Below are 15,755 nucleotides of genomic sequence, written 5' to 3'. Positions count from 1 at the left end.
TGCAACCAGAATTATGGGCACAAAACATTGATAAATCATTTTACAATTTAGTATTTGGGAGGGACACCCTGATCATGACCCTTTCAAATACCTATTTTGCAATTTGGAAAATGATTTTTGACTCATAAAATATGTTGACCACATTAGAACATCTTTTGAGTTGTTGCAAACACTCTGACTCACCAAAGCTAAAGGTTTGTAATGGGTCAAAAGCTTTGTACATCTGTCCCAAGATTCTTTCTCAGTATACAAATCCATAAAGCCTTTAGGTTAAAGTTCAATAAATGAGGGAGATTACTTGGTTTCAAAATGAAAACTCTTCACAAATGTTTGCCTACAATTTTTAGGTCCAAAGTCCATTTAGATTCGGTACGTGTTAGTCCTCTTTTACTTTCTATATCTTCTTATGGCGTTCTTTAGACACGGTGAAACGGTGCACTGAAATCGCTGCTACCTGGCAATTAAGTTGCTGCGCGGTATTTGCGCTTTGGACCTATTTTGACTTAGTCGTGCGGTATTTGAATTTCGCCAAGCGCCCTAGACCGCTTTTGACTTAGTTACGCGTTATGTTTATTGCCTCGGAAATAATTGGTCCATATTATTTAGTTATTTTGCCATTTCTTTTTTTAATTTGATTGTATAACGGAGAACTCTATTAGTGGCGTTATTCTATACTGGCAGTAAAACGCGTCTTATCTAAACTAGTTATTAAGGCCAGTTCTCCTTATTACTATTTTTTTGGGGCACTGTGTCTACTGTCTTTGGAACAGCTATACTTGTTGTGTATAGTAAAATCATTTGGCCCCCCCCTTTTTTGTCATCTAGCTCGGATGCATAACGGGCATATTTACAAGAGGATTTACTCGTCATTGGCCCTAAAAAATCGTCATTAATTTAATCTGTTATGAAGGCCATTTGCTGAATTGAATTTACAGCAATACTAAACCCGATTGATATATAAGTAAGTTTACTTGAAGTTTGAATTTAATTTTGATATGGCTCACACTATTAGACTGAATACTAACCATTTCATGATGTTGTTGAAGCAGCTAAGCCAGTATGGTGCTGGAATAGAATGCAAGCATATGCTTTTGACTTGCTTATATGTTCTTTTTATATTGGTAGCACGTGGACTCACTATCCTCTACTGAGCACTGGTTGCCATTTACTAATAATTACTAATTTGGTATGGTAGGAGGATTTCTTTCCTTTTTCTTTATTTTTAGTTAAATCTTCCTTTTTTGTTTTTGGGAAAGCACACTTTCTTGAAAAACATTTCTCTGGCCCTTTTTTAAGTATACTTAATGTTATTATGCTGTTTTTGTAATTTTTGATTGTTCATTTGGGATGCTCAGTTAAATTCTATGTCCTGAAGATGACCGTGGATTAATGCCAAAGGTCGAAACGCCGTCGACGCAATTGTGGCTGCAAATATTGGAGGACACATTTTTCTGTTTGTTGGAGTTTTACGCAATGTTCTGAAACTCCTCCTTTTATGTAATTTTCTCCTTGTCTGCCACTTGTCTGGTTATGTATGTTTTTTATATGTTATATGTACCAGCTTATACTACTGAACCCTGTTGATATGTTTCACTGAATAAATGTTGTACGCTTTTTGTATTAGGGCCTTCCTTTCTTCTTTTTTCCTTCTTGTATCTCAATGTGTGCATTGTTATACATATAATTTGTGTCCCATTAACTGTTTTTATATTTACTGTTTTTATATTCACCCATCTGAACCTTTGTTTGGAATAAGTACTGAATGCCCCTGGTTCAGGTGGTTTGGGCTGCCCTTGTGGTGGTTAATCATTCATGATTACAGCCTGATGCCAGGCAGAGCGACAGGTAGCAAATGCCAACTCTGTGCTCGAAATTTCATCCCTGTCCATTATACACAACAGAGCAGACTATGTAACAAATGGTTGCTTATGCAAAGGATGCCATGAACCTCATTAGTACAAGAACTGAAGCCAGCAGATGTTTTGCCCCCATGCAGATATACATATTATATGTACGGCTATGTTTTTTTTTTCTCCATTAATTGCTGTTTTGTATTTGCCAACTTTCTGTATAATTTTCAAAAAGTTGAAACTGGTACAGTGTAGAAGTGAATGAAAATAGTTACTTTGCAACTACCTTCCGTACATAGGCATATAGGGACAGATTTACTAAGGTTATCCATCAGGGTTTGATGGCTTTTGTGGCACAGCTCTGATGCAAAATCATTTTTGGCATTTTTTAGCCATACAAAGCCACTTTGTGCGGCTTTGCATGGTGGAGTAAATACAAACTAACACAAGGCAGCGCATATAATTGAATTTTGACAGGAAGGCTTTCCATGGGTGGAGCGTGGACGTTTGCGCACATTTACCCATGTATTTTGGTGCAATCAGAGATTTAATAAAGCTAGTAAACCTGTGAATGGGTCAAAATGCTACTGTTTGCCCTGTAAGGTCTAACAAGGGAAGCAACTTTGTTTCTCCTCCTTATTTCCTCTTTCCACATGTGCTGCATTCTGCATCACACATAGAAAGAGAAACATTTCTCTAAGGATCGTTTTTTCAAAATAAGGTGTTCCTTCCTGCACAAAAACAACCCTATCTGTAACATAGTCACCCTTGCAAAATGGGCCAGGCATGCCTGCGCTGGCGTTAGGGATTACACAGTGCACCACCGCAAGGAGAGAGGTGAAATGCTCCATATTTTTTTAAATATGGTTCATTTATACCCTCTCCCTTTTGCTTAATGAAGCGCATAGACTGCTTGTTGCTCTGAGTTGTGTGAAATGTTGTTTTTGAAAGCTGTAAAAATGTTGATTTGTGCACAGCAAACCTTTGGGTGATAGGATTTGGGTGGGAAAAACAGACACTTTCTTCTGCAACTCTTTTTTGTCAAATTTTGGCTCCAAAAAATTGTTTGGCTAATTTATTGGTCACCTCAAAATCCACAAACTCTGGCTTCCTTTGGATACCCTTTAATGTTGGTGGAAATCACACATATTTGGCAGGGGTACATTATGTGGGGAAAAAAGTTATGGAGGCCTAAGCACGAAGTGCCCTAAAAAGCTCAAAACCAGCAAGTGAAAAGTGACCCCTGTTAAGGGGTTAAGGTATTATTTATGCATAAGATTTTGCAGAAGGTTTTAGGGAAGCTAGTCTTTTACTGGGTTTCAGGAAAAGTCCTTTCATAACACAAATGATGCAGATTGAATTCCGTTTAAAAATAATTTAGCCTCCCCTGAGTACCACTTAGGTGATGCTAATAGAGTTGTTGGAGGTAAATGACACAAGAACTTTCTGAAGACCTGGAAGAGGTACATTTATTGGTCATACAGACAGTACTGAAAGTATCCCACTCAAAGGGATACATAGATATGCACGGGGCATTGCTGACTGAGTAAAAGAAATAATGCATGCTGAAGTCGCAGCTGCTGTAACTCAAGTAATATATATACCATCGTGCTCATGGTAAAGACACGGGGGCCATACTAAGTGCAAAGGACTTTTACCTGTCATTCAGTTAAATCCAGGTTTTTATCCCATGTATGCAACAGGAAGCCTGACACCAGCTGAATAAATCCCTCTCCTCATATGAATGATTTTCTGATTTGGAAAACAGACCCCCTCATGGGGACAACGTTAGGATAAGAATACAAATGAGCAGTGACTAATATGTTGAGGTTTAAACAAATTACACACTTGTTGCACCCAATTGTCAAATGTAAATGTACTGAAGGTTGTCTCTTGTGTGTAGTTAAAGTTAGGAAAACATCTAATCAAATCGAAGTTCTGTATTCAGGATTTGTTAAGGATGATGTTTTAAAAAATTGAAATTAAAAGTGTCTTGGATGGCTATGTCATGTTGATGGAGCCATACTACACACTTTCAATCAATTGGCAGAAACCTTACTATATGTCTGCCAGGGCAGCGGACATCTCTAAATTTGAAGTGTGATTCATCCCTCCATCAGGGTGGTAAGGTAGTGGATTATAATGGGGCAATAGAAATAGATCTGGATTATTAATTGGAGTGAATGGGTGTCCACCTCAAGGAATAAAGAACAACAAGAACCTGTTAAAATAGCGTGTTAGGTGCATACCAACATTATATTATTCCATGCACCTCTTTTAAATACGTCACACCCTACATTTTGGGCTAAAAGGCCTACTAAGGGTAGCTTATATAAAATAAAAAAGTAAGGATTTTCCCTTTCAAAACTGGATATTAGCATTCATCAGGCAACACAACTACTCCTGAAGCCATGTTGTCTTTGACAGAATGGTAGAGGCACAACATGGGCAGTGACACACAGTTAGAGAAATGGTAGCATCAGTCCAACCAAAGGAGGGTCACCAGGCAAAAAGGTACTTGATCACACTGTTGAAAAACTGAATGTTGGAAAGTCACCCTCTTGCCCTGTTCATCCACATTGTATGCTGCATGATACTAGCAGACCCAGGTCTTTGCTATATTTAAAACACAACACATGTTTAGGGTTCACAATGTATTAGGGTACACTCAATATTGGCCTAACAGACCATATAAGTCCCTTTAAAGTAACAGGGCAAGGGAGATAAATCTGCCTATAAGCCCCGAGTAGATAATAGTGCATGAAGTTTTAGAAGCCCAGCAAATTAAATGCCCTTTGCATGTGTGCACTGCTTAGCGGCTGTCTCTCATTTGAAATGCAGCCTTGCCTTTCGGACTGCCTTTAAAGGTAAATTCTTACAAGTACCATGACCTAGCCTATACATACCTTGTATATAATAGGGGATTGGGAGTGAAACTACCCCTAAGAAGCTAGTATATAATAGTGCATTGAAGTTTAGAGGCCTGCAGCCTATTTTGTACTTGCATGAGCACTTAACAACTGATAATCGACCTTACATTTAAATATTAGTGACACCCAGTGTTTACCCTAGGTGTTCCAGGGCTCTGGGGTCATATGATTATAAGCAGGGGCCTTATAAAATTGGTTGTATAAACCCTGGTCATGGGAAAAAAAACATTTCACTTTTTCCTCATTATAGATACTTGGCCCACTGGCTAACATTGCAATATTTTATGCATGAATAATTATTACTAGGCAAGGAATTAAATATCATTCAACTACTTAAACAATTTTACTGATAACGCCAACAGATTGTCACTGTTAAATTGGCCATAACTTATGCTGCAAAGAAGTTATAAGACTTTTTTTCAGTAAGCCACAATCCAGCTGTCCTGTAGTTTCAACTAAATGTTCAGTGGTAAGAGGCTTAGCCAAGCTGCCTTGATTAGGTGATAATTAGCTGTCCAGGGGAGGCTGTCTGCTGGACAGAGCTCAGCAGCTACACAGGAATGCCAGGACAGGTTGGGGTTTCATAAAGCATGAGGTTTCAGAGGAGGACAGGCAGGGAATGGCAGGACTACCTACCTGCGTCCCCTGTGTCCCGCCTGATGGAAGGCTTAAGGAAGGAATTTGCAGATTTTAGGGGAGCAGAGCTATGGAAATGAGCCACACTGGGGGTAGGTTTAGTTAGCTCTTACTGCTCTACTGACTTTTCAGCCATCATGGATTTTGGAAGAATGGTGCTTACTGGGACAAAAATATGACACACTTTGCAGGAAGTGGTCATGCACCAAGGTGGCACCCTGCGTCCATTTGGTCAGGAGTGTCCATCTCTCAATGCCAAGAAGCTGACATGAAATATGTGAGAGGTGCATACACTCTCAGTTCGGCTGACTTGGCTGAAGGATGAGCTTTGACTCCCCCTGACCCTGGAATTCCCAAAGACCGAACTGGGGGCCCGTTAAGAGAGGGGGAAGGCGCACGTTCTCCTTTACTCCTGCTCTCAATGCCTCGGCGAGCCTCCGAGGGGGCCACAGCCCAGGTGTACTGAATCCAGCCAGGCACCCAATGGAGAGAGCGAAGCGGCTGCATTTCGAGTCTCCTCCCACTCTGCTGGTAAGCGGAGAGCTGTGTAGCAGGCTCTGCCTCTGCAGGTAAGGGAAGAGCTGTGTAGAGAGATTGGATGCACTCTTCAACCCCACAAAAGACAGAGGGGCACATGTATCATTGAGAATACTGGTCGCAAAGGGGCAGATTAGCAGAATCTGCCCCTTCGCGACCAGTATTGTTGCATTTGGCATGCATCAACCCAAATGCAATTTTGCAATTTAGGGAATTGCAAATTTTGCATTTACCTAAATTGCTAATGCATTTATGGAATCGCAAATTGTGATTCCCTAAATGCAATGCATGATGCACTTCCAAATTGCGATTTCGCAATTTCGCAATTTGGAATTGCAAATTACCATCAATTTCAAGTTGTGAAAGTGCATTTTTCAAAGAACCATGTTGCGTGACACATGCCCTTGGGGCATGTGTTTGCGCAACATGTAATCACATGCAAATTTCAGGGGTGCATCAGGGTGGCCTTTTGGCCCCCTTACACCCTAGAACTTGCATGCACAATTTGCGAATACCTATTTGGTACTCACAAATTATGCATGCCAGTCCCTAGAGGCCCATAGGAATTAATGGGAAGCTATTCCTTAATTGCGCATAGCAATTTGCTATTCGCAATTAAGGAATATGTAGGAATCGCTAATATATTAGAGAAACCTACATGCATCAGCAATTGCGATGCCATAATTGCAATTTCTTAATGATCGCAATTATGGAATCGCAATTGCCTACATTGATGCATGTGCCCCAGAATACCCTATAATTTTGGGGCAAAAAGGACTAAAATTGGTCAGATGTGCATTATGTGAAAAACAAAATTATGAAGGCCTAAGCACGAAGTATCCGAAAATGCAATAAAAGCCTCACAACTGGCATGGAAAAGTGACTGCTGTTAATGGGTTAAGGTATTATTTATGCATAGAATTTTGCAGAAGATTTTAGGCGTCGCCTTTAAGTTCCTTTGGTAGTGCCATTATGCAGCCATTTGTTGATTAGTTTGTCTTTTTAATATTGCGTCCACAATAGTTCGGAATTTTAACAGATGGCAGCTCAACTGGGCACCCTCTCCGGAAAAGCTTCCTAGCACTGCTTGTCAGTAAGACCGTATATTTTTCCTATTAAAAGTGGTCTAAGTAACACTCAGCACTCCCAAATTATTTCCCCGCAGATAGTTAGGAGGTGCAGGATATCCTCCTCCCCTTCCCCACAGAGACAACTGGTTGCTGGCTTCGAGGGGCTTAACTGCTAGAATTGAAACGTATTAATGCCACATTACTCGAATTTTACTTGGTATTATGTTAGCATTTATTTAGCTATCTCATAATATATTCTTGCTAGATGCATACGCAATTAACAAGGGCAGATGTTACATAGGTTATGTTGACATCTGTGCCACCATATTAGCACTAGTAAACGCCATCTTTTGTTATAATCAAAACTGTTACTTGATCATTTACTAAAAATTGTCCTTGGTGAGTTTCGTTTCTCAAATGTTGAATCTTGCTCATTAACGCATGCCTTTCCCTTTGTGTAGAGGCCCTCTCCCACCTGCTTAGTAGGGAGGATATGCCAGATGACCTTGAGCAGTATATAGCTTGTACCAGGCTGGGGAATCGGAACTATGTTCTATACCCCCATTGCATTACGACATCTACCAGTGTTTTTCCATAGTAGGCGGGTCTTTGCGGGCTCCTCAACATACATAATGTAACTTTATGCTTGTTAGAGTTAGTCCCTCATCAGCCATCATAGGAGGCTGGTCAGATTGGACTCCAATGCAGTATACTTTGTGAATAAACTAGTTTTTCTTGTATTCTCTACGGCGTCATCGACTCTTCATTTCTTGGAAGGCTAGAGTAGGTGGAGAGTGGCCCGGGTGGCCCTAGTTGGGTAACTTCCTTCAGTTGGTGCCTGGACAGGAACTCCACCAGGTGGCCCAACCCGCCCGTAGGTGTGGGATTGAGGTTGCGTCCGGTCGGATGGGCAGATCGGGGATGCCCATATGATAGAGCTTGGTTTTCGTGGCTGCCCCGCCTGTCTGATCGGGTGGCTCCTCATCTAGTGGTCATCTCGGCTGGTGTCCTAAAAAGAAAACCCTTGGATTTGACTGTTTGGTCCGAAGAGTCGGCAGTGGAGAATAATCTTGTTTGACCTGACTGCACCAGGTGAGTTCATCTTGATTTTTGTCAAGAGCGGCGCCGTCTTGATTACCTTGGTTGATCTGTAGACCCTTGTGATATGGAGAATTTTTTAACTTTCTGCCAGGCCACTTGTTGAATTTGGCTTATTTTTAAAAAGGCCTGGGGCTAGAGCCTATCTTGTTTTGATGCAGTCTGAGGACTGACTTGTCTTGGCTCAGTCTGAGGACTGCTTTTAAGAGCTCTTTTGTTTGTGTGTGTTTTTATTGTGTGTGTGTGTGTGTATGTTGATTGAGTGGATAGTAAATGTGTCTGATGCTAGGATGCCTAGTGTGGTGCTTGGGGTGCTGCTGTTGCTCTGCTGAGCATCAGCTGGAGGAACAGCAGCCTGCGCCTCTAGAAGGCACTCCGAGTTTTGCGATGCATGTGAAGCACGGTATTGGCCCTATTATGTTTTGTACATTATGGCACAAGTATACGAGGGACAATATTGAGCTTCAGTGGCCACTGGATGGTACCTTTGACGAACAAAAATTGAAATATTTAAAGGACAAATTATTCGCTAGAAGAAGTAGGCAGTCGATGTTTGATACTTTGCAGGTATGGTGGAAGGAAGCTAAGCAGAGGCATATAGGAGCCAAGAAGGAGTCTAGGTAGAAGGCAATGCAAACAGTGATTCAGAAAGCTGTAGCTTATGATAGAGATCAAACCACAAAGGGTATTGCATGTGCAGATAGGAAGTTTCTATTAAAATGTAATAAGTCCTATGTTGTTTGAGAGGATGAGGATCCTTTAGTGGAGGAACTGCTGGAAACACATCCCACACCTCCCGATGCCCCGCAGAGAATATATCCTGCTGTTCTGTCGTCTCAGTCCTCTGTTGCTCCTCCACCATCCTCTGGTCTTTCTGTAGACTCAACAGCTTCAGCTCCAGCCCTTTCTGTCTCCCCTTTGGTGTCGCAACCTGCGAGTGAGGTGACTGCAGGCATCCCTGCAGTGTCTGCTGTTTCCGCTCATATTTCTCCTCCTTCTGTTACACCTACCACACAGCCATTGCTGACACTGTCACCTGCGTCTGTATCTCTTGTGCCTTCCCCAGACATTTCATCCTCAGTGTTGTGTAGTGTGGGGACAACGGTGTGATGGTCGGATGGAGGGAATTGGGCGGCAGCACAGGAGCTAATGGAGTGGGTATGGATTCAATCTGATGTTGGTGAAGAGGAGAAAAGGATGGTTGCAAATCAGGCAGCACAATGAGCTCAGAGTCTGATTTATAGTGTGGGGGATATATGGAGTGTGAGGAAAGATTTTGATCTGCTTGTACAACAGCATTTCCTTCAGCATGTCGTCTACATTGATAGGTTTGTGGGAACAGTGTATTGGAGGCACAGCTCCTCAAAATATTTATGACATTCGAGATAGTGTATATTTTGCTCGTATGGCCCCTGCAGAAGTTCTTAGTAGTGTTGGGACGCTACTAAGGTATTGAGAAAGATTACATCACCGTACTCCGACTAGTGTGTCCCGATTTCCGAAGAGGGAGGTGCATCCTATATTTCATCCCGAGATCCCAGAGCACTGTAACCAGAGAGGAGATGTGGTTCAACAACGGGTAGTGGCTCACTTTCAGGAACAGTGGGTCTATACCCTATGGAAGAGAAGTGAGGTCCTAGCTCTTAAGAGTCAGTTACCGCATCTTAGGAAAAACTCCATGGCGCATTATAAAGAGTTAACAGAGGCCGCCTTCTTGTTAGTTATGACCCTGGCAGATATTGAGATGTTTTTCGGGATGTTGGTGCCTGTGTATATATATGAAGGCAAGTGCATACACAGGATCATAGTGTGGAATTGGGTGGCACATGGGATGAGATTAAGGCATGGGAAAAGGAGCGAAAGCCTGGTGAAAAACCTAGGGCTGAGATTTTGGCTTTGCCAAGTCGTATTATCACCTATATGCATTCTCTTATCACACTCAGACAAGTAGATTGGGATAAGCTGACGGCATGTCATCAAAAGAAAGAGGAGAGCGTGTCTTATGTTTTTTACTCGGTTTGAAGGGGTGTTCTTGGATTTCAGTGGGCAGGATTTGTCAGTTGAAGGTGGTGTTTGTTTGTTTGTTAACATGTTTGTCACAAATTTGCTTCTGGAGATTGCGGCTCAGTTGCAAGCTTCGGAGAGCACTTGGACTATCTCCTCCCCTTCAGTGATACTGAGTATAGCCCAGTACTATGAGCATCGAGAAAATGAGGAAAAGGACAAGGTGGAAAAGAGGAGTAAGGAATTGAAAACAAGGGTATTGCTGCAACAGGTTGCAAGAGGGTCCAGAAGGGGACGAGGCACGGGTCCTAATCAGAGGTCACGGGGTGCTGGTAGAGGTTGTGCACCCTTAGTGCCGAATCAGTGTGCGTATTGCAAACAGGAGGAATAATGGCAAAGTGAGTGTCCAGATATGTTACAGAAAATTGCAGTACCGAGAGGGCTCAGACTCAGAGGGATGAGCGTGCTTTCATATACATCACCTCGTATTGTCGACATTGGGATACCTGCTTATTCTTTATTAATACTTTTGCTATCCCGGCAAGACATCATCTTATGGGTTAGCTATCCCGGCAGGACATCTTCATGGCTAATCAAGGAAGTGTGCTACCTGATCCCAAAATGGAGCCCCCCTACTCTGTAAACAACACTCCAATCGCACCTCAGTTTAACACCGGTCACAATGCAACGTGCACGGAAGCATGATGCCTTAAGTCAACGGCCACGGTGGAAAAGTTAAGAGGTCTCCCTACAGTTGCAACGGCGAATAACCAAAATAAAGAATCACCAAAATAAGGAAACCAGGTAGGACATTCTCACCAGGTCCATGTCACACACTCATAGGGATCTCATGAAAACAGATTTCGTGACATCGACGCCTGACCTTAAAATGCCTGAGGCTGACTAACTCACCCCTCGCCAGCTTGCCACCTCTTCTGCCTAACTAGTAGCTTAGACCCTCATGCAAGAGATCCATGGCCCCAAAAAAGGCATCCCGCCTCCCCTAACCCCCTTCTATTAGAATAAACACCAGAACTGTCCCCACTGTAACACACCTTCCTTCACCCACACTAACCACACTAGCTCCAGTGCTCTAAACTCCAACCCCTAACCGTCATCTATCAGAATAAACAACAGACCCTCCCCTTAGAAATGCACCTCCTACACCGACACAGACCTCACAAGCTCCCGTTATATATACTACAGCCCCGTCAATCCTTCAGATGCCGGTCCTTAACGCATAACCCCGTCCACAGAAGGCGGTTTCTGCCCTCTTACTTCCTTAGGAAGGCGATTAGGATAAATACTGATCCCTAGGCAAACAAACCACATCTAAACACCCCCCCAAACAGTATTCCTACATGCTCCCGAGAACTCTCTGACTACCACCCCAGCCTCAGCAGGTTAGTGACACAGATGACATAATCTAAGCTCAGGTCCCTGACAATACCCTGAGGCCTGTCCACTAGCTGGAAACCTCCAGTTACCCCCCTCTCTACTTAAGACAAAGCACTGACCCTTAGACTGATTCCCCAATAATCCCAAACACCCAGCAACACCCTCAGCCTCTTCAGGCACAGCTGGAATGCCCCGGATGCTGGTGCCCTAGGAGACACCTATTGCGGAAACTCAGTTTAGCCACTCCCTTTCCAGCTCAGACATAATGATACCCGTCATTCGAACCTCACTGTCCCCTGACACACATAACCACCTAAAACCACGCGGCCCGAACTCCTTCTTCATCACCTTCTCCGAACCTCTCCCTTAAAACCAAAAAGAATTTCAAACATAGACTAATTAAACATCACCCAGAAACTCTATTCGCTGACATTTACCACTGCTCCGCCAAAGGGCAGCGGAAAACGGACCTCATGTTCCATACAGAAAGACTGAAAAAATGGAACACCATTCTTAGAGCACATCTCCGCTTAACAGCCACCACCCCCTACAGCTGTCAATTGACAACCACAATTCCCAACCGTCTCATGCAGAGTGGCCCCACCTCGGTGACCCTATACTCCAACGGCACAGTATTGATCCAATCCACCAACGACAACCTAGATGCATTTGACTCACTCTTCCCTTCGCTACGCAACACAACGCCCCCTCCCACACATGGCACTCCTGACCAGCTGGATTCCGTCAAAATCCAATCACGCTCCCGGTGCCTACTACACTAATCCCCCTGAACACTGCTCCCCCACTCCACCCCCCACACTGACCACATGCTCTCCCTACCCCCTTCTACCATTAGCAAAAGTGATGGCTCTAGTGAGGCTCCTCAACCCCCCGTAGCCCGAAACCTTCCCCCTCTTGCCTCACTCTGCCCCATCAACAAACAACCAGCACCACCAACCCACAATCTAAGTCACTCAGCTCCCTCTTGCTTCCCACATGCAAGCTGAGGCCTCCAACCTCTCGATGTAAACCCTCTCACCCCTTACCCATGACTACCCAAAGAGACAACAATGACAACAGGAACAACAAAACCCACTTTATCTACGACAAGCTCCCGTCCTCTCGAGACATCCCTCCCCAAAACACCCCCATTCCCCCTACAGCAGAGATGGCGCGACGTCTCGCCTTGCTGGAAAGTCAACTAAAAAAGGTATTACTAGGCCTCAAAGAAATCACAGTGAACATCTCATCACTCCGTAGACCCAACCAACATCCGCACCCGACCCCTACCACTTCCAACAATAAACGCCAAAGGCCACCCAAGGCTACATGGCCCTGTTGGAACACATCCCCTCTCCTTGACCTGGCACAAAGACCCAGAAGAGCAAGTGATGCTATGTCCTCTTGTGAAGCTTTAGACGTTGCCTTCTCTTACACCAATTCCCTGACTACCACCCCCAATCCTCAGATCCAGGTCATCATGGGAGTTAGAAGAGATCACTCTCCTCCCAGGTTTCCAAGACCCCCAGCATGCCTCACGGTCATTCCAAGGGCCTCCCCAGTGAAGATACCCAATAACAGAGAGACCAGCACTAACTGCATGCTTATTAACTGTAGATTAGCCATCAAACACGGTACAGAGCTAGCTGAAACCATCCTGACCCATGACATAGACATCACGTTCATCACCGTAACTTGACTTAACGAGTTCTCCTCCCCAATCATGGACATACTCATGCCCCCAGGCTTTGCAATCATAAACAAAGACAGAAAAATCCATTGCGGAGGAGGCATAGCAATCATACACAAGAATACCATTTCTGTGATGGAAACTGAATCCCTCAAGTACAACACTTTTGAATGTCTTCTTGCCAACATCAAGACGAAAGAAAACAAAAATCCTCCTGCCATATCCCTTACCATCCGCCAGGCATCAACACCCCATTTGGAGAACACCTATCAGATCTGATATCTTACTGCGCACTCCGGGACACCAGCAACCTAATTCTAGTAGACCTCAACCTCCACTGGAACGAGGAAAACAACCTGCTTATTCAAAACCAGAATGAACTCCTACTCAACAACAATCTCACCCAACACTGCTCAGAGGAAACCCACAACAAAGGATCAACCCTGGATGTCATCATTGCCCAACGTGTTGCAGTCACGATCGACCGCATCATGCCAGTTGACTGGTCTGACCATCACATCATCCTATTTCATATCAACCAATCGATCCTACGCAAACCCCCCCTATCAGGTCCACCCCCACTGGGTAAGAAATCTGAAGCAGATCCCCATGGATGCTTGGAAGAAAGGATAAGCTCTCTCATCCCCACTTCCTCTGAAAACCTATCTACTACAGAACTCACCACTCACTACAACTCCACTATGATCAACATTCTGGGCCAAATAGCACCCTTAAAACAAAAAGGAGGAAGGGCCACTCCTTTCAGATTCTGGTTAAACACAGACATAAACACAGAAAGAAGACAACTCAGAGCAACAGAAAGACTCTGGTAGAACAATCCGTCCCCAATCCTCCTGGACCAACTCAAAGCAACATGCAAGAAGTACAAAAACCACACCAAGAGCGAAAAAACGTCCTTCTTTTGCAATGCCCTTGAAAACATAAAAACAGACCAAATGAGCTCTTCACCCTCATCAGGCAACAAACTTCCAAGCCCCCTGTATCCACAACACAGGCCTCTAATGCCCTGTGTGAGAACTTTGCCAACTTCTTCAATTAGAAATCTCCAAGATTGCGCTTTCCCTGGACGTCAACCATAACCTCATCCATAGGAGCCCGGCCCCAGGAGAAGATGGTAACACACCCAACCACCCTCCTAACCAATGGAGATTATTCAACCCCGTCTATTCAACCCCGTCTCAAAATTAGAGATAGTCAACCTGATCTCCACCTCTAAACGCTCCTCACACGCCTTGGACCCTATTCCTGCCCAACTGGCCAAAAAGCTAAAACTCTCCCTAGCACCGCTCTGAACCAGGATCATAAACAGCTCCCTGAGCTCTGGAGTCATTCTGGACAGCCTCAAAGTCGGCCAAGTCATGCCACTACTGAAAAAAACAGACTTGGACACCAATGATTTGAACAACTACAGACCCGTCTCCAATCTTCCTCTCCTGGCCAAAACTTTGGAAAAGTGTGTTCTCCTCCAACTGACACAACACATGGACAGCATCAACCTCCTGGACCCCCACCAGATTGCGATAATTAATATCATGGATGATATACACAAGTCCCTCGATTCAGACCAATGCTCCCATCTCATCCTCCTGGACCTATCGGCAGCCTTCGATACGGTTAACCATCAACTACTCATTAAGGTACTCCAATAAAGGTTAGGGGCTGAAGAGGTAGTCTTACACTGGTTCGGCTCCTTTCTTCAAAATTGCTCTAAAAGAGTTGAAATCAACAACTTCACGTCGGACCTTCACCCTGTCAGCGGAGGCGTCCTTCAAGGATCAGTCCCCTCCCTGAAACTTTTCAACATATACATGGAACACCTCACCACCATTCTCAAAAGATTCCAACATTCCCTTCCACCTCTATGCGGGCGACACCCAGATCTATCTTGAAACCTCCTCCATTGAAGACATCCAGAGGCTCAACAACACTCTTAGAGAAGTCCAACACTGGCTCTCATTAAACCACTTGAAATTGAATCAAGACAAAATGGAAATCCTCCTCATTTCCAACAAAACGGAAAACCCCCAAGCCACAGAATAGCTAAAAGCAATTGATGCTCTCAACGACAATCTCTCCCTGGCCGACTCCATCAAATCTCTGGGAATCACCTTGGACCCTAAACTAAGCTTGGTCAAACACATCAAGAACACAGCAAAGAGTGCATTCCTCAAGATGAAACTACTAAGCAAGATAAAACCCTTCATCCGGACCAATGACCTCAAACAAGCGACACAATCCTTGGTACTGCAACCCTCACAGACACAGCAAAATCACACCTAGCTCCCCTCTGATCAACCATTAATGCAGCAGCAAGAATGGTCACCACTGTAAAAAAAATATGACCACATCTCGCCCGCACTCAGAGAGTTGAAATGGCTCCCAGTTGAAATGCGTGCCAATTTCAGAACTGCCTGCCTCACGCACAAGGCCCTTCACTCAGGGAAACCCGAATACCTGGCCTCCAAACCCACGAAGGCCGTTCAGACAATGAGCCTCAGGAGTTCCAATACTCTACTCCTTA

This window comes from Triturus cristatus, chromosome 5_2, assembly GCF_964204655.1.
Source record: "Triturus cristatus chromosome 5_2, aTriCri1.1, whole genome shotgun sequence".
In the NCBI taxonomy this organism is placed as follows: Eukaryota; Metazoa; Chordata; class Amphibia; order Caudata; family Salamandridae; genus Triturus; species Triturus cristatus.
The sequence above is the reverse complement of the archived record's forward strand: the minus strand, read 5'-3'. Positions refer to the sequence as shown.